Raw genomic sequence first — 19,886 nt, 5'->3', positions numbered from 1 at the left:
ACAAACACTCAACTGGTCTAATGTCTGACTGAAAGAAATCAGATGGATTTGAAATTGCGATCTAAGTCATCTGCTGCTTATTGTGTGAGCCGTGTTTAGTGTGAGGTGTAGCGCGTCTGTTATAGAGGGAGTCCTGGCAACAGCGCCCCATTTCAATTACTGTTATCACTCTCCTTTAAAGGTGCGTTCACAAGAGGCAATGCAGCCTTCAACCAAAGTTAATGTCTCTTTAAGTTGATGCACAGATAGGAAAATGAATGGCTTCAATAGTGAAAGGAGCTCTTAGTGAAGGTAAGAATGAAGATGGAAGTTTAATAACCTCCTGTGATACTGAGCGTGATGTTGTTTAATGACTCAAAGTTCAACTCTAACTTTTGGATTGTATCCTGCAGGTGTTGTTGCAGGAAGTGTTACTTTTACACACATGAAGCTTTTTATTGATGCAACTGAGAGGAGGACCTGCAGAGGCTAACAGACTGGATACAGACTGTGTGGGATGTTGGATGCTGCCAATATCTTCATGGAAATTTCATTACCGGAGCCTCTCTGGCACATCAGGGAGAGGTAAAAGCTGGAGTAGCTGAAGGGGTTGATTAAAGTTGAGTAAAATATAAAAGAAAATGGCTTTTGACCATCAAATCACCAAACCAAAGCAGCTACAAAATGTTGCAAAAATCAGATCAATACCGTCACTTTCACACATTAGATCATTATAATTCCCTTTTCATGTGCCTCAGTCAAACATCTCTAAATCCTTATTCAGTTAATCCAACATTTCAAGGGTATAAGGGTATCTACGGTCCCATATATCCACTGTTCTTCCATGCATCCATTGGCTTCCTTTAAAATTTCAGAATATACTGCAAGATCCTGGTACTTACATACAAGGCACTCAGTGACCCTGCCCCACGCTCAAAATGCAAAACAAAAGGTTATCAGGCCTTTGCTGTTTTAGCCCCCAGAATCATCTATTACAACTTATTACACTGCTGTGTTAAGTACTTGATTCTGATTGGTTAATCACGGTATTCCGAGGTCTGCTATTTCTTCATAACAGACTGTTGCTATGAAGAACAGACCGTTGCTAGGGATGCGGCTCTAATCGCAGAATCTGAAGGACTAACTGTAATCATATCAATCCACCGAAAGAAGTCCAGTAAATTTGTTTGTCGGTCTCCTTGCAGAGGGAGAAAAAGAAAAGAGACAGAGAGAAAAAGCAATAAAGGTTAAATGATGCAAAAACTGAAGGCTGTGACAGAAAGGTCTAACCAAAGATGGCGCATGTAGTAAACATTTAAGAGAACACAGTATGGGATACGGCGGTGTTTAAAGACGGTGAATGGAAAAGAACTCCATCAGGTGCTGCACTGATTCCCGATGTTTCATTCACTGTGTATTACTTCACCATCAGTGGAAATGTTTCCCTTTAATGTGAGTAAAAACAGCTAGATTAGCTCATTTTAATGTGAGTAATAACAGCTAGGTTAGCTAGTTTTAATGCGAGTAATAACAGCTAGGTCAGCTTACTTTAATCTGAGTAATAACAGCTAGGTTAGCTTGTTTTAATGTGAGTAATAACAGCTAGGTTAGCTCATTTTAATGTGAGTGATAACAGCTAGGTTAGCTCATTTTAATGTGAGTAAAAACAGCAAGGTTAGCTCATTTTAATGTGAGTAATAACAGCTAGCCTAGGTCATTTTAATGTGAGTGATAACAGCTAGGTTAGCTCACTTTAATGTCAGTAAAAACAGCAAGGTTAGCTCATTTTAATGTGAGTAAAAACAGCAAGGTTAGCTCATTTTAAGAGGGCTACAGAGTTAACCATTGCTATAGACGCAGCTCTAACTGAGTGTAACAGACTTTTCATTTCCAAATCAATATATTTAGTCAAATAATTGACTTCGTAAGTAAATACCCATTTAATAAGGAATAATGTAATGTTATCACTATACATTATCCCTAACTTAGATTAGAGTCTTGGACGGCTTCAAAGGCTTCTAAATACTCATCTACCATATATAGAAAAGCCTTCATGTAACTCTCTTTTATTATTTGTGTATTTGTTGTATTCATGTGTTTGTGAAGCATTTCAACTGTGCGTTTTACTTCCATAATAATGAACATCAACAGTGTTAAGTTAGACAGCCCTGCAATAACCTCATGTGATGTTACAACTTTGTACAGTAGTCAATTGAAAGTGGGTTTACATGTTCTTTGGCAGTCAACGGCAGGTTGTAAGGAGTGCAGTGAAGCAGTCGAAGAGTGTGGAAAGTGAACTTTAAAGCATTTTATAATATTTCCTGGAGCCAAGTCAAATTTCAGAAGGGTCACCAGGATGTCACTCTCCATATTTCATTTCCCTCCCCCTGAAAGAGGCTGTGTGTGAGGGAGAGCTACTGCAGGACATTTAGGTGTGTTCTCAGGTGCTGTTTGAGCCAAACTAGTGTAGATTGGATTCATCTTGCTATATTACATTGCACATAAAAATGCTCACCAGTTCCTAAAATAAGAGGACCACATGCACCTGCTCTTGTCGTCTGCATGGATTTCATCAGATATAAATGGTGTTAGTAACAGCCTGCAGATGGTTTTAAAGGGAAATTTAAATGAAACCTAATTATTCTTTCCAAATAGCCTGAACAATCAGCTTTAACGCTTTAAACGAACAGTGTTATATCCACTGGGGGTCTCACGTTTATTCACGTAAATGATATTTCATACTAATGAAATAGCTGTAAGTAGCGTTATCGTGCATAAACAGACCACAGACTTCCTTTCAAACTCTTGGAAGCATCGTCTGCTGTTTCCTATATTTCCTTGAGAGAAAGGCGGAACTACATATTTCTCTGGGTTTGGATATTGTTGGACATAATGTATTACGTTGGAGTTAAAGTTTAAGCAAACTATATAACATAGGGCCGCTGGTTTAGCTGAGTCGGTAGAGCAGACACAACATGTACAGAGGCAAAGTCCTCGTCCGATCGGCTATGGGTTCAAATCTGACTCGAGGCCCTTTGGTGCATGTCATCCCTCCTCTCTCCTCCCACAAAAAAGGCCAATAATCTTACAAAAAGAAATAAATATAGATCTATAGTTGTTTTTACCTGTTTTAAAATGGAAATCCTGCACATTATAACCTGACTAACTGAATTCTCGTCAGCGTTGGAACCTGTATGTAAATGTTGAAGTAGTTATATCGTATTATACAACAGTTAGTTCCAACCAAGTAATCTTATTGGACAAGATGCTTTCCATGAGTGCTGATCTAGAGAACAATCACTCCGCCTCAGCCACGTGTTCTAAATATAATTAACGTTGCAGCATACACGATATATTACTACATTGATCAAGCTGGTACCTCTGAATCACAAAGCAGACTTTCACTGGTTGATGATAAATTATACAGATAAATGTACCTGATAAAAAAACAGCTGATCTGTAGTAACCTGTAGAAACAGGGTGAAGGAGAATGTTTGGGTTGCTTAGCAACTAGTTGAGTTGGTGGATCAAAAAGTAATCCGTTGTTGATTATTACTTTTTGTATCACAATCAGGGGTGTGATGTTGTGCTGATATTCAGTACAATGTCACTAAGTGAACCAGGCATGAACAAAACACATTAAACAGATATTATGGTCTCTACAGGGGGCCTCCACCATGGGGGTAAGGTGCTGTGATTGGGCGATGGATGAGGTGTTTTGAAACCACTGCAAGGCCCCACTGAGGCTCCTTTCTGCTGAGCTCTCCCATCTGTTTTATCACAAACAGTGATATAGTGAGCTGTGAGAACGCCAAAGAAGAAAATAATCTTACAACAAAATATCCACAGGGCACGGGGTCACTGTTTGTATCATCAACAGACAGACTGATTGCTCTTTATCTGACTGCTCTGGTTGTAAACTGACACAGATATGAGATATGAGGCGTACATATTTTTAAAAAACCCCACCATTCTTCTATCTTTATCTCTAACCTCACACCTCCATCCCTCCGGCCAGGCTATTTCAGAGAGAAAAACAGGTCCTCTGGGCCACATAACAATCAATATGTAAATATAGTTTCTTGCCCAGCAGACAGAGCTGTAACTGGAAGCTTAATTTCCTGCTACAGTATGAATATCACAAATAGCTTCAACATTTTCATCATTTCTCTAGTGTTACAGGTTTGTGGAGGACCATGAAATGAGGAGGATTTGCCAAAGAAGAAATTTAAATATCTCAAACCCATGCAGCCCTTTCAAACAAATCTGCTCATCTTTCATGTCTGCATCTATTTAACCACTGGGGGGTCTCTCCAAATGTTGCCGTCTGATCATAATAGCCCATGCAACTCTCTGAGCGTGGCTCTTTCTAAGCATAACAAATACATTTATAGTTATACAGTATAATGTGGAAAAAGTTGTGGAAAAGTAGCCAGGGTTCTCAGCAGGTAAGATTACACCAATCAGCCGTAACATTATGACCACCTAACGGCTCATATTGTGTAGGTCCCACTTCTGCGGCCAAAACAGGCCTGACCTGTCGAGGCATGGACTCCACTAGACCTCTGAAGGTGTGCTGAGGTATCTGGCACCAAGACGTGAGCAGCAGATCCTCTAAGACCTGTGAGTTGTGAGGTGGGGCCTCCATGGATCAGACTTGTTTGTCACATCCCACATGCGCGATTGGAGGTGGAAAGGTGGAAAGGGACTCTGTGGACCGAATGCAGTTTGGTAACTTATTCCACCAACGGGGGACTACAGAAGAGAAGAGTCTAGTGAGCAATTTAGGGCCCTGTTGTGCTGGGAGCACCAGGCGCCTTTCATTGGCAGAGCGTAGTGGGCGGGACGGAGTGTAGACCTGGATGAGGGCGTTCAGGTAGACAGGAGCCGTTTGGGTTGCTGTTTTGGTCTGCTAGAATATTTAAGTAGTTGGTACGCGTCAAAGTTACAGCCATATGAATGGCAGGACCCAAAGTTTCCCAGTGAGGACATTGGCCTTCTTCCCATAGTGCATCCTGGCGCCATAACTTCCTCAGGTAAGCAACACACACACACTCTGCCATCCATATGACGTAAAAGAAAACAGGGTTCTTCAGACCAGGCCACCTTATTGCCAAAAGTAGGCACTTTCGGCGGGGGACAGGGGTCAGCAGGGCCCCCTGACCGGTCTGCGGCTATGTAGCCCTATATGCAACAAACTGCAATGCACTGTGTTCTGACACCTTTCTGTGAGAAATATCATTACATGTTTTAGTAATTTGAGCTACAGTAGCTCTTCTGTTGGATCGAAGGGCTGGAGCCAATTCCAGCTCACTGGGCAAGAGACGGGGTACACGCTGGACTGATCGCCCCTCAGTCACAGGGCAGACACATAGAGACAGAAAACCTCTCATGCTCACAATCTACAATTAGAGTCACAAATGAACCTAACGAGCATGTTTTTGGACTGTGGGAGGAAGCCGGACTACCCGGAGGGAGCCCCCACAAGCACAGGGGAGAACATGCAAACTCCACACAGAAAGGCCCGCTACGTCTGAACCGGGATTCGTACCAGGAACCTTCTTGCTTTGAGGTGACAGTGCTAACCACTGCACCACCGTGCAGCCCATCTAAAATACGTGTACGAGAAATTACTTGATTGACACACACCTTGCATTTACATTTGGTATTTACAGCATTTGACCAAACTGATGAAGCCCGTAGGCATCAGCCACCCTCACATTAATTGGTGTCAACTAGGAGGTTAGCTTGCAGAATGTTGGATGAAGGAGAGAAGAGAGAAGAATGTGGTCGACGAAGAACAACAAGAACAACAACAGCAGAAAGAAAACTGTTAAGCTAATACGCACACATTAATATTTGTTCCTTTATCTCACACCATATTGTTGTTGCATTATAGAACAATGTTACTGAACATACATTTTTTAACCTAAGTGAACTGAACATTCTTGTCCAAGAGCTCTGGGTGACATTTCTGCTGTCAGCATGCCGGTTGCATGTTCCTCTTAAACTTGCAGCATCAGTGGAACTGTGTTGTGAGACAAAATGGCACATTTAAGAGCGGCTTTTTATTGTGAAGAGCCCAACGCATAACTCTGAAATAATTATGCCGTTTAATCAGCATCTTGATACGTTACACCTGTCAGGTGGTTGGACTATCTTACATGGATTGATGTGAATTTGAGAGCTAAATTTGAGAGAAATAAGCTCTTTGTTTACGTAAAATAAATCTCAGTATATGAAAATGGGGGCCAAACAAAGGTGTGTTTATATTTTGTTCAGGACATCGGTCAAAATGAAAGAAGTAGCTGTCAGAATTGGCAGAGATTGGAAGGAGCCGTGGAGAACAGGCCAAATAAACTGTTTATCAGTCCAATGAGGTGTTGGAGGCGACAAGAGGGAGCGTGAAGATTTTTTTAAATGAGCTGATTTATTGCAGTCATCCATCAGCATCAAGGTGCTGGGTCTAAACTTTTACCTTTCCTTTTGGCCACGACACGCAGATATCCGCAGAGACGACATCACATTTCCATCTGATCTTATTTGCATGAGAGAGGCTGGAGGATGTACATAATGTACACAGGTGAGACATGTTACTTTGGCAAAACGTGGCATCAATTTGACACGAAAACAGCCTCAATCCTCGAATTTATGTGTTTATTTATGTATTGTAGAAAAGAAGCCGTGAGGTGAATTCAGCAGCAATTGAATTAACAATGGATGATTGTCTTTAAGGCTGTTAGGAGTTTCAGGTGCCAGTTAGGGCCCTGCTTTGATTTCTTGTTGTGTTAATGTTGTGCGTCCGGGTCACAGTTCCTGCTCTTTGTCTCTCCTGCGTGGCACCGGCAGCTCTCTCAGCCAAAGTGTTAGAACAACAAGCAGTTTTTTTGGCACAGATGGAACGCACCTTTACATTGAATAAAATAATGTGTTTGAAACTTTGACCCTTTAGATATTTTAATCCAGAAAAGCTACAAATTATACTTTTAATTTCTGATGAATCATGCTGAGAATCCTGGGAAACGAGTGGTTTGTTACTCTGCTCTTCTTAGGCTGATAGTCACTAGTGTTTAGTGGGCAGGCCTTGCAGTGATGTTAGCAACACGTCCTCTTTGTCAGGCTTCATACATGTTGGGATTTAGGCTGCTTGATATTTAACTTTGAGTTTCCGTACACAACTGGCTGCATCATGAACATACATGTTCACATACTTGGCTATGCACTACATGTGTTACTGGAGGATACCTCTAGAGGGCACACCAGAGAGTTCAGGCTGTATGCAACTACCGTATGTGTGGGATGATTACATTTCATAGCCAGCTCAGGGAACTGATCGATCGACCGGTCGCCAGAACACACCATCTCCGTTTCTCCAACATTTTCCCCCGTGCGTTTGTTTCCATTTAGTTTTGCAGGTTTCCACGGCAACCTCTTAAATGGAACTTCTCTGTCGCCAGCTACTTTCACAGGCATGTTTGTCGCAGTGCAGTGGCAATGACACATCGTACAGATGTTGATAACTGCAGACGCGGTTTATCAGCTTGTCTTCAGAACCTCCTGCCCTTGTTGTCCCTGCTGCTGTGTCGACCCCATCACATCCCCTCTGCCTCGACACTGCCCCTGCCGTTCATGTGCTTACTGATGTTAATATTTGAGGACGTGCAAAGCTAATGCTCTAAACCAGGGGTGTCAAACACAGAGAGGGGGCTGAAACTTTACAAAACTTGGTCTAAGTCGAGGGCCGAACAGTTTTTGAGCAACAGACTTAAATTGACCATGTTTCTATCAGAGGTATTCTGACAAATTATTCATACAGAAATAGCATAAGCAGTCATAGGAAAAGGTGCAAAAAGTCAATATATTTAAGTGCACTCTGCTCTTAAGCCAGATGCTTGGCATGTTTTCTTGGCGGAGTCCGGGCATCGTTTCTGAGTTCCATCAGCTTTATTTTCGATGTTAACAGGTGCTCTGTAATTTCCTGTAATCACAAGGTAGACTGTTTATGGTGAAAATAATTGCACATTTTCACCAGATTGATAAGCCTACAATTAAAATATTCTTATTCTGCTTGACGGTGTTGTGCTTCAAAAGAGAATATTTTCGATCTTTCGAAAGATTACAGTTTTCTGGCTGTTTTTGACGCCTGTGAGAAACTTTCATTGGAAACAGCTCAGTGAAAAAGTGTGTTGAAAAAGTTTGCTCTGAGTTCTACAAGATGTTTTGGGAGCAGTTAAGTTTATTTCTGTATGAATACATTTCTCAGAATACCTCTGATAAAAACATGGTCAATGAAAGTCTGTTGCTCAAAAACTGTTGACCCCGTTCGGCCCTCAACTTAGACCAAGTGTTGTAATTTCTGCCCCCTCTCTGATTGACTTTGACACCCCTGCTCTAAACAGTATGTCTCCAGCTTTATTCAGCACTTAAGTAAACAGCTGCCACGCTGGGGGGGTGACTTTTTGTCTGTTTTGGCTTTTAAAACAGTTAAATGTTAAGGGAGGAAATTGTGCACTTTGAAGTAACAAACAAATGTGTATAATGGATGGCCAAAACCAAAGTGGATATATTTTCTGTAATAATTTGAGCTCTGTTTTGCACTCAAAGGTTGCCAGATCTTTGATATCGCTCCTCGCTGACGGCAGCTCCCAAACACTGAGGATAAATCAGCCCTGGATGGTGAACGAGTTCGGCTAATTCTTCTGAATAAACAAGAAGCCGGGGAGCTGATTCTGTTTTCTTGCAGCACAACAAAAGGGCATCTTGGCAGTCTGTTACAACGTCTGCGATCACGCACACTCTGACCACAGTTTCACCCGTGAGGTCATCAGCGGTCAGCATCTCTGCTGCAGGTGATCAACATCTCTGAATAACATCTCGTCTGTCCTTTACAGGCTCTGAGAGGGTTGTCGATGCCTTACTCTCATCCGCTCAGCTTCAGTAAACTCTGCTTTGACCTCAGTCAGAGTTTGGTCTCCTGTCAGCTGCGGGGCTTTTAACAGACTCTTTTAAATTGCATTTTTCTTCTACTGATTCAGTTTGGAATTAAGATCAGGCTCTAACTTTTAAGAAACAATGTGGTCAAATAACATCACGGCAGGCTATAACTCCTCTTTCTGATATATTTCTACAATTTCAATGTGTTTAGTGTTTTGTTTTTATTCCCTTTTCTGCTTTTTATTGCAAGATCTAAACTTAATCACCTAGTTTGACATGTTTGAATTGGCTGCTTTAGCTAGGAACAAATAAAACAGTCAAGAAGCTCAAACCTCCCAGAAAAGTATCCCTGCACTCCTCCACAGTCAAATCCCTTGTTCTTGCTCAACACAATTGAAATTATTGATATTCACTCAGAGTAAGTAGCTTTTGGCACAAACTTTTGGAGCAAGCTCAAACGTTTTGGATCTCCCTGAAGCGCAGACTAATCCAATTTAATACCCTGCACAGAAACACACGTGTGGCTCCATAAGTTTAACAATAACACTCATGTGTGCCAGAAATTGACACAGTTCCCCGAGGTCATGTTTTTGTTTCCTTTCATTTATGTTGTCATTTCCTGTTCTATTTTGAAACTCACACTTGTCTCTAGCCGCGTCCCAATTCAGGGGCTTAGAAGGACGTATTATAAGGCTGATTGTGTCAGAGCGCGGGTCGAAGGCTCCTTCAGACGCAGCCGACTAACGCGTCATCCTTTTCCCTGGCCACATAGGATCCATTTGGTGCATCCTTCACGGCCCAATGCTCAAGATTCATTGCCTGCCTATTCAAAGGAGATGGCGGACCCTCTAGCGGCTGAGGAATGAGCTTTTAAATGTCAATCAACTCAATCTCATAGGTAGCGATACAAATGTCAAATGTTGTTTTATTACACTGAGTCATGTGTAGTCAGTAATTGTTATGTTATTACATCCCTACTCATACTTGCAATGGCCAGACTTTGTTTACGAATAAAGATATGACAAAAAAAAAAAGAAAGAAAAAGATCAAAAACATAAAAATAAAAAAAATACTAATAATAAAAAGTTCTGTCACGTTAGATATAATAGCTAGTTAGCCAGCTAGCTACCTGTTGCTAGGCGCCAGGAGCCGCGTTTGGTGGCGCAAGGTTAAGGGACGGGAGCAGCTGGTGACGCAAACAGGAAATCCTCCGTAGACCAGACCGTATCATTTCAGTTCAGCCTTAGCGACGTACTCACGCTGCAAATTAAGCATCCTACGTAGGCCACGTCCTTTGAAGGATGCATCCCCTGAATTGAGATGCAGCTCCCCTTGGTTTCCTGTGTGTCTTCAGTCTGAATTCTTCTGTGTATGACCTCAGCTTGATTTTCTGACTTTGCTATTTTGTTTGCCCCTCATTACACTGGGCCTTTAACTTTTACCTTTGAGTCCATCACCAGTTATTCCATTAGCTGTGTTAAAAGTGACATATGATGTGGCATTGCCCAGTAATTGCAGAGTTGCAAAGTCAGAAGTTACAGATCTTTAGGGGGCGTATGAGGGATGGTGCTTTGTCTGAGTCTATGTGCAGTGATTTTTATTTTCCTAATTTTCATTATTCAATGTGTTTAATATTCCTATCACTACTGTTAAATATGTTAATTCAGAACATATGATGTATTGATGTGCCTAAATTTACACCAATAAAAATCTGAGCAGCTCATTACTTTTTACAAATGGCTTCCAAACACACTTATGGTCGGCTGTTGCAGAGCGTCCTGGCAAAGAAGGCATATTTATTTATATTAATCTTGGTGGAATTGTGCAGTTGGAGGCTCGTACTGGTGCCAAATCAGCCAGTTATTAATTTGTGGTTTCTCTCTCTCTCAGTTATTTTGACTCGTTAGAATTTCTGACTTTCCAAATGTTTATGCGAAATGCACCAAACGGCTTCACTCATTTAAATCTCATTAAGTAGAAGCAGACACATTTCTGTATTCCGGTCATGGTTTTGCTCACCTGGAAACTACAAATCCCAAAGTTCATTAACAAATACCTCACATGCAGATTTGCGTGAGCAGACAGACTCAGGTGTACCCAGACTCCTGCACACGTGCAGAATCGCTCTGATGGTTTCAGCCTGACTGTTTGGATGGAAGTGTTGCAGCTAATGGGGAATAAATATGATTAGCTTAAATGATTTTGCTCATATTCATCATTAACATGAAACTAAGAGTCGATCCTCATCAAACAGATTTACTGAGGAGGTGTGTTCGTCAGAACTCTGTGACATGGAAAAACTAGACGATTAATATTAGAGTATGAGTGAGTCATTTTCAAACCAAATGTAATGATTTTAGTGAGACTGAAACAGCTTCGGGGAATTTTACTTCTATGGAAAACCAGTTTGATGATTACTTTTCCCTCCTGATTTAAAAAGGCACCTCAAGCAGACACACCTGTCCCAGCTGAGAATCAGTAAAATACAGTTCAACATATTCTTCTCAAATCTCGCCTCTGTGTTCAGACCAATGACTGTATATGTCACAATGTTACAATCACTTCTGTCAAAAGCGACGCACATCTGAGAGTTAATACAACACAAGCAACGATCAAGACAAGAGAGAACAACATCAGTGAGTGCCAACAAGGTCAATACAGTCATCATCATCATCATGAATATCCTAATCAACATCAACAATATCCTCAATGTCATCATCATCAATAGCATCAGTATCATTAAGTGCGGAGGTGTTCATGAAAGAGCTGGGTCTTTAGCTTCTTCTTAAAGGTGAAAGGGACTCTGCAGACCGAATGGAGTTGGTAACTCATTCCACCACCGTGGGACTACTGTATATTAGGGGTGTAACGATATGTCAATCTGGATCGATATATCGATTCAATGACCAATGATACAATGTCATCGATGCAAAATGCAAATATCGCGATCCCCCATCTTAGGTGCATCTTTATTTTGAAATTCCCTTGTCACAGCTTTACCCTCTCCGTGGAGCTGGCGCTTCCCACTCCACAATAAACGAAAACAATGCTAACAGATAACAGCTCATTGAAGATATTTGTATACTACTATTGTATATGTAGATGGACAACACGCCTCCACCTCCTGTCGTACAAAAGTGAAGCCAAAATGCCCCCGGACGCAGGGGAGCTGCCATTTTGCACATTTGGAGTCTGTGCAGTGGAGATCGGCTAGTTGAGTCATGGTACGACGTCCCGCCCCTTCCGCTAACCACACACACATTTAACTTCCCGAAAAAATAAAGCAGAACAGCTTCTTGTGTTGGTCTGAAGCAGACGTTTACGGGTATGGAAACTTCAATGACTGTAGTGATTGTTTAAGTTACGTCTCCTCTCGCCGTTCCTTCTCCCGAGCCAATCTGTAATAGATCGGCTGCAGGAGCCGCATTTGTCAACAGAGCTGTCAATCATCCTTTTGACAGTATCAAATAATTTTAACTAAACTTGTCAGAAAAATGAACACTTATAAATCAGCATGATAAGAACTAACTATAATGACAGAAACCATGTTTGATTTTAAAGTTTGACTCATGTCCCATCTGTTAACATGGAGGAGGCGGGCTTTATGACCTATACTGCAGCCAGTCAGCAGGGGGCGATAGAGATGTTTTGGCTTCACTTTTAGGGAGCTGCCATGTCGTCCATCTCTTTATACATTCTATGTGAGGCACCTGTAGCCGTAAGCTGAGGTTTCTCTCCAGCACATGCACAAGTCTGAACAGCATAACAAAACCACCGAGCTTTCCCTACAACCGAATCTCCCATGATGCATCATTAATTGAACCCATGCAGTCCCCTCTCACCCTGACCTGCACAGTAACAGATCCTCATCAGCTTTAAACCTCGGCTGCTGAATCAATGTTGCTATCTGACAACATGGAGTCCACACAGGAGCGTGATGACCTGTGCTGGTGTCAGGCGGCCGCCGCTGTAATTGGACCTTCCTGTCAATCACTGTCGGGTTTGTTAAGGAGGAGATGACAGCGAGGCTTTGAAGTCCCGCCTGTGTACGGCTGATGCTCCGACACGGAGGACGGGGAACGTCGCTCAGTGTCGGACACACAGACAGGAGCTGACTCTGCTGATAAAACATGTTTCGTGATAGGTGCACAGTGGCCTCTTTACGGTTAGTGATTCAGGGTTTTTTTATTGGGCAGCTGGTTGTTTTGTTTGGCTTGATATTCTGAAGCCCAAATTAATTTCGACAGCAACGCCAGTGCAAAAGATCAATCATTTGAATATTCATCAAACTGCCCTAAAACTTTGTACTTTTGATACTGACGCTTGCGGAAAGGCATTTTGACAGATTTACACCTGCAAACAACTTGACATAGTCCCAAATGTTCCCCCGAAAACGTCTACTGTACCTTCATACAAACCTGAAATTTCACTCTGTATATTGAATGAGTTGTTGCTCGTTTCTCCAACCCTACAGGCTGAGGGCAGATCATTTCCTGCCTTGTGTGCACCACCAGACATTGAGGTCAATTCATGCAGTAAGGGATTTTAGGCACGAACCTTTAGGTGTAATACACACCCCCTTGGAAGATACCCACTTGATTTGACTTAGCTGTGTAGATAACCAGCCTTATAATGATGATAACTCTTCATTAGCTTTGCACAAACTGTGAAATATGTGTGAAAAAAAAATCCAAAATGAAGTTGCGAATTTGAAAAATTTAACGGAGTTAAAAATAACGTAATTACCGCAACTGTGTTTACTTCCTGTGGCAATTCCTTTGAGTGTTGCCAATTTAGCGACTCTCTCTCTCCCTCTTGACGACTTTTTTCTAAAAAGCGACTCGCGACAAATTCTGCGACTTTTTCATACCAGTGAAATGTATTATATTGTAATTCATTCCCATGTATGCTGCTCAGAGTACTTGCAGTCCACGGCTCCATGCGCGCAGCAGCACTGCACAGGCAGTCAAGGGTGGGCGGGGCTGGCCTGGGGCAGCAGGCAGGAAGAGGACAGCAGCCAGTCGGGCAGCTCGCTCACCGCAGCAGTGCTGTAACAACTGCCACACCGAACCATCCTGGCTAAAGATGGATAAGGACAATGATGGTTTTGAGGCAAATATAGGCCTTGGTTTTGTTAGTTTCTTTTAGTACATAAGAAATTTGCCTTTCAAGCTGTCAATTTTGATGGCCTTGAGGGTTTTATTGGAAATCTGTGGTTCACAAGAGAGAATCTGTGTTTAAAAAGATTTAACACTAGGATTATAGGATACTAATATTACTAATATACTTCTTTTGTGTTGATTCTACATTAATGAATTTAAATTTAAATATCCATTATTACAAGCTTCATTCAGTCAGTCAGCTTCAGAAAAAAAGTGATTAATCGCAGCAAAGTGTGCGATTAATTAGTTACATTTTTTTAATCGATCGACAGCCCAAGTTCAAAGAGATCTTCCCTGAACTTTAGACATTAATACGAAACTGTTTTTCAGACAGAGACAGGAAATGTGGGGAGGAGAGCGAGGTGGACGATATGCAACAAATAATCGGCAGACCGGGAGTCAAGCCTGCGATCACTCAACGCGGACTGTAGCCTCTGTACATGGGGCGCCTGCTGGTACCAACTGAGCTAAACCAGCGCCCCTGATTCAAATCTAAGATGCATCTAAGATTTTTTTATGATTGCAGCATTGCAGGAAATGTCTGTAATTTTTAACCCTAACCCTAACCCACCACCCAATCTTCATCAGCTTCATCTTCCTAACCCTAACCCTAAATATGTGGCAGTGGGGACATGAAAAAACAACTAAATTAAAATGCAAGAAGATAAAAAAGCAAATAATTTTGGGGAAAAAAACTTCAAACAGATGAAGCCGCCCCACAAGCACCAGAAATAGATGTCTTATTTTCATTCTGCACTTTATCTTCATCTCCTCCTCTGTCTGCATGCACTCGCCCTCATCTCCTTCTCATCTACCACCCTCACCATCACTAATGCCGCCGTCATGCCAACAGAGGTGCTAATGTTGCAGCAGCTTTGATGCAGCGTTATGTCCGCCTGAGCACACGCTCCGTGGTTATCGGAGGGCAGTGCCGGGCGTGCTGCTATCGATGCTACAGTCAGGAAGCCGCTCCAGATAAGATCCCATCAGCTCTGTGAGGAGGACTCTCTGCAGGATGATCACACTGCTTTACTCTTTCAGGACTCGCTTCAGCGTTTGAGTAAAATAACCAGACGACATCCATCCGTCTGCAGTCCATTCCGTCATATTGTATGGTACGCCTCTTTTATCATCCATATTTACTTTTAATTAAAATGTCTGGTGATTTATGGTGAGGCACTTACATTTAATATCCTTGTTGAGAAAAATGTTGGCTGTGGATCAAAGTGAAAGAGAAAGTCCACAGTTTTGAGGACAGATTGTTTTAGGAGCAAAGAGAACGGGTCAGTAGAAGTTAGACTGGAACTTTCTCATTTACTGGCCCTCGTATCGCTGTGCAGAGAAGTGTGACTTTACTTCAAACAGGAGGAAAGATAATGATGATGTGAGTCTTTACAGTCAGTCCCAAAACAGAAAGGTTTGCTCACCCAGCCTCAAAGAAAGATAGGAGAGTGTGAGGAGGTGAAGTCACTCGCTTTCTACACTGGAGTTAAACAATCACGAGAAGATTGAGTCACTGAGATGCTGTTTTTTCTGACTGCCATGTTCTATAAACAACATTGGAGTAGTTACATTTGAGGCTTTGTCATTAAAGAATATGCAAAACTGGTTTCCTTGTCGCCCTTAAAAATGTCACACACCAAGCCCCTTAACAGATATAAACACAGTGAACCTGCTTTTTACCCAGCTGTGTTGGCTGATTGATTAATTATGGCATTCCAAGGTGTTATTTCTCGATAGCCGACTGTTTCTACGAAGAACACACCGTTGCTATGGGATTCAGCTCTAATCGCACAATCCTGAGGACTAACTGCAATCATATCAATCCACCGAAAGAAGTCCGGTAAATTCGACGTTGGTTTGTTTACAGAGGGGAAAAAAAGAAAAGAGAAAACAGCGGAGAGAAAGCAATAAAGGTTAAACAGCGGAGAGATCTACAAAACTGAAGACGGAACATGAAGTAAGCATTAAACAGAACACAGTACGGGATACGGCCGTGTTTGGAGACTGTGAATGGAAAGGAAAACCTTGATCAGGTGCTGCATTGATTCCTGCGGTACGGTTCACCGTGTCTCATTTCACCTTCAGTGGGAATGTTTTCATTCAATGTGAGTAATAACAGCTAGCTCACTTTAAGAAGGCTTCAGAGTTATCCGTTGCTATGGCCACAGCTGTCACTGTGAGACAACCTGCTCACTATAATACATACTGTAGATCGGTTGATATCAGTATCTGTGTGTCCGCGACTATTGAGCACACCACAGAGCTAGAGCTGAGAAGGTAAGTAAAATAATCGATTGATTGATTGACAGAATATTATCAACAACCATTTTGTTAGTTGGTTAATTGTGTAAGTTGCTTTAAAGCAAAAACTTAAGGATTTCAGAAATATTAATGTCCATATTTTTTGTTTTTCTTATCATTTAGGGACAAAACAAATTTCACTGATAATGAAAATAGCGCTGCAACTAATAATCATTTTATGGACCATTCTGCTACATCGATCAATCAATCCACTATCAAACACCTTCACCCCACACTAGAGACACATTTGAGCAAAGACTGCAGACCATCATTAGGAGCATCTAACAGGGCGCCCAAACAGCTGTTTGTGCTGAGGAGAGGAATCAGATGTTTCAGAGCCAGCTTCTAACTATGGAGCAGATTCATTTTGAAAGATAAAACACGAGGAGATGTACTTTAGTGTCATTCTCCGGTGTAGCAGTGAGCCGAACTCTATCTACATACCAATCACTGTAGCTCCTTTCCCTTCAGACAGGTGACACTCAGGTCCACTCCCCAGACAGCCCGGTCCTCAGCGTGCCGAAGCCTTCACCTGCGACCTGACTGGCAGCAGAGTGGGGCTTCACGGTTACATATTTTTTATAGCATTCATTAATATAAAATCTAAGTTAGGATGATGTCACAGGAGGATTCTCCAGAGAATACGTCACAACTCCGTTCTGAAGCCAAAGATGCAATTTATCTAACAGCAGCACGGCGTTTCCAAAAAACTGACTGGACTGGATTCAAGAGGAATAGCCCTCAATGTCTCCTTGGAAACAGACTTTTTTTTGTTTCACTTTATGATCTCGATAACTAATGTCACCTTGTCTAATGTGCGTCTTAGTGGAGATTGTTAAAAGACACTGTTACATTAAGAGGCTTCAAAAGGACCTTAAATGGATTCGATTCAGAGCAGTGTCACCTTTGCCTTGATTACATTGATCAGGGTGATGCCTGATTACTTGCAACAGCAGTCACCCAAATCATGCTGTTCTGGCTCGGAATAATTCTCAAGACGCCGGCGAGCAGGAGACCTAAATCCCAGGGTTCAATATGCCCCTTTGTAAACGATTGATGTCTTTCTATAAGCTGGTAAAAATAGTATGTTATAATTTTTTTTTTTTTTACTATGTTAATTTCATAAGGTGCAGTCATTCCTATTATGGTCAAACGTCATGCCATGCCATGTTTACATACGTTAAAATGCTGCGGTAGCTATCTCTTCAACAGCCCCTGTTATATTAGCCTATATTATATCAGTTTGTAGGGATACTAGATAGCAATATTTTACTTATATAAAGCCTTTTGAATCAATGTAATGAACTGTTTCTTGATTTGGCAAGTATCTAATTTAGGGATTATAGCTAAAATTATACAGAGTTCAGACACTTGATAACTGAATTAATAAAAAACAGTTACTCTGGATGTTTTTATTGGCAACTTCTAGATGTATAGGAACAATATCTACTCGTTGAAGGATACATCATATATTTTTATGTTTATTAGACGAACAACTGTTCATGGTTTAGGTAAAGGAAAGATCATAGTCATCGTTAAAAGGAAACTTTTATGTTAAAGTAATAATCTTAAAGATTTTCATTTAAATAAATGTCCGTTAAGTCACTATCTATCTGCGAATGAGGTAACACAATGGTGATTGAGCCGATGGCCCACTGATGAAAGCCTTTGCATTTGCAGTATTACAGACTGGGTGTCTGGTGCGACTTTCACGGAAAAAATCACAAGCGGCGCCCAGTCAGTGACGAGTTTTCCATCACCCAGCAGTGGTTGGTCTGCCAGAGAGGGTAGGCGGAGCTAAGCGGCTGCTTTTCCGGTCTCTGCAAGTGTTGCGAGTAAACAGTAATCTACTATGGCTGAACAAACAAAGAAAAGATGGATGACTACAGATACAACTTCAACAATAAGTGAAAATCCAAAGAAAAAGAAACAAATTCGACGCTCACATGAAGGCAAACAGTCTAAAAAGGAAAGCGACCGTCAGCGAGGAAAATCAAGAGTTACAACCTGAACCAACCGTGGACGTCACACATGCAGCACTTTCTGGATATCTGGGAAGTGTGCTCCCGCAGTTACCGTTTATCACCATAGGTGCCGCCTAAGAGAAATAAAACTGAGATCTTCAAGATTACGACTTTAACAGGAAATAGGAAAGAAAGCGCATCCTCCTATGTCAAGGTTACACGCTAAACTGACCCATCATATCATAACGCAACTTAGTTGACAAGAGTCATAACCCACAACCGCTAAAGGTCCTATATAACAGTAAAATCAGTCTCTTTTATCAGAGGGAAATCCTGTATTTCTGGTGTTTGCCTTTTGAAGCTCTCAGCCAAAAGAATGTTATCAATCTATCATCACAATATATCCACCTACCCCACTCCTGCACAATTCAATAGAGCTCTGACGTTAGTGCTTAACTTGAGCGAAACCCTCAACCAACAGGTGTAGGTAGGCAGGTATAATGGTGAATTCAACCAGCAGAAGAACTGGTCAATGCCAGTTTGTGAATGTTACAGCTCAGACATACACACCTCCACTAAACTCGTGGGCAGTCTGACAATAGTTTCTAAAAGCATATCCATTAATACCAACCTGGGAAAAACAGACAGAGCGGATCTTTCACTCTGCTTTTCTTTCTCACAGGCTGCTTTGTAACTGTTGTGTGAAGTAAAATGAGTCACACTGACGTCAGAGGAAGCATTACGCCAGGACTGACCTTCACATGATTGTCAGTCCAGCTCATGAAAAGAAGCGCAGCTGCTACAGTGTACAGTATTGTGGTTTCCAAAGCAACAAAAGCAAATGCACTTACTGTATCATCTCATATGATAACCTTTTTTGTTGTGCGCAGTGTTTAAAGTAATAGGCCTACAAATAAAGGATTACTGTGTTTTAATAAACAAAACATGAATTGGGAGTTTTGTGGATTCAAACTGAAGCTTTATATTTTTCCTTTTTCTGTACCACTGTCAGAAAAGTTCTTTAAGGTTGTTGTTTGATGGTGGTGAACTAGATATGTTTTCCTAATAATATATCTACCCCATTTTATAATTGAGAAAGTCAAAATATAGCATACAAGCTTTAAATAAAATGCACTCCAGCTTACAACAGAGCAACCATCCTACAAAATTAAGCTAACATGTTGTAAGTGAACTTCCAGTTTGGTTAAAATTGCCAAAGCATTCAATTTTTTTAAAGCAAAACCAGCTACACATTTCTTTCAGATAGATAAATTAAAATGCCCCTCAATGAGAGATGAATTGTGATAAAGGAGCTAGTGGAACAGAGGCTAGTCAACCGGTGACGTCAAGACGTCAAGGCTCCGTATACGCTAGCTACATCATATGTCCCTTAGAAAGTACAACATAGTGTTCAAACTACTTAGTAAACACTTAAAGTAGACAAAAGTATAAGTAAAATGAGAAAAGTAAGGAACAGTGAGCCTTAACAGTGAATTAACAGTTACTTAGAATGTTGTGCTAGCAACACAGCATCCTCCAACAG

This window comes from Semicossyphus pulcher, unplaced genomic scaffold (genome assembly GCF_022749685.1).
Source record: "Semicossyphus pulcher isolate SPU_LCO1_2020_fin unplaced genomic scaffold, fSemPul1.0.p SCAF_17, whole genome shotgun sequence".
NCBI lineage: Eukaryota > Metazoa > Chordata > Actinopteri > Labriformes > Labridae > Semicossyphus > Semicossyphus pulcher.
This window is presented reverse-complemented; position numbering follows the sequence as displayed.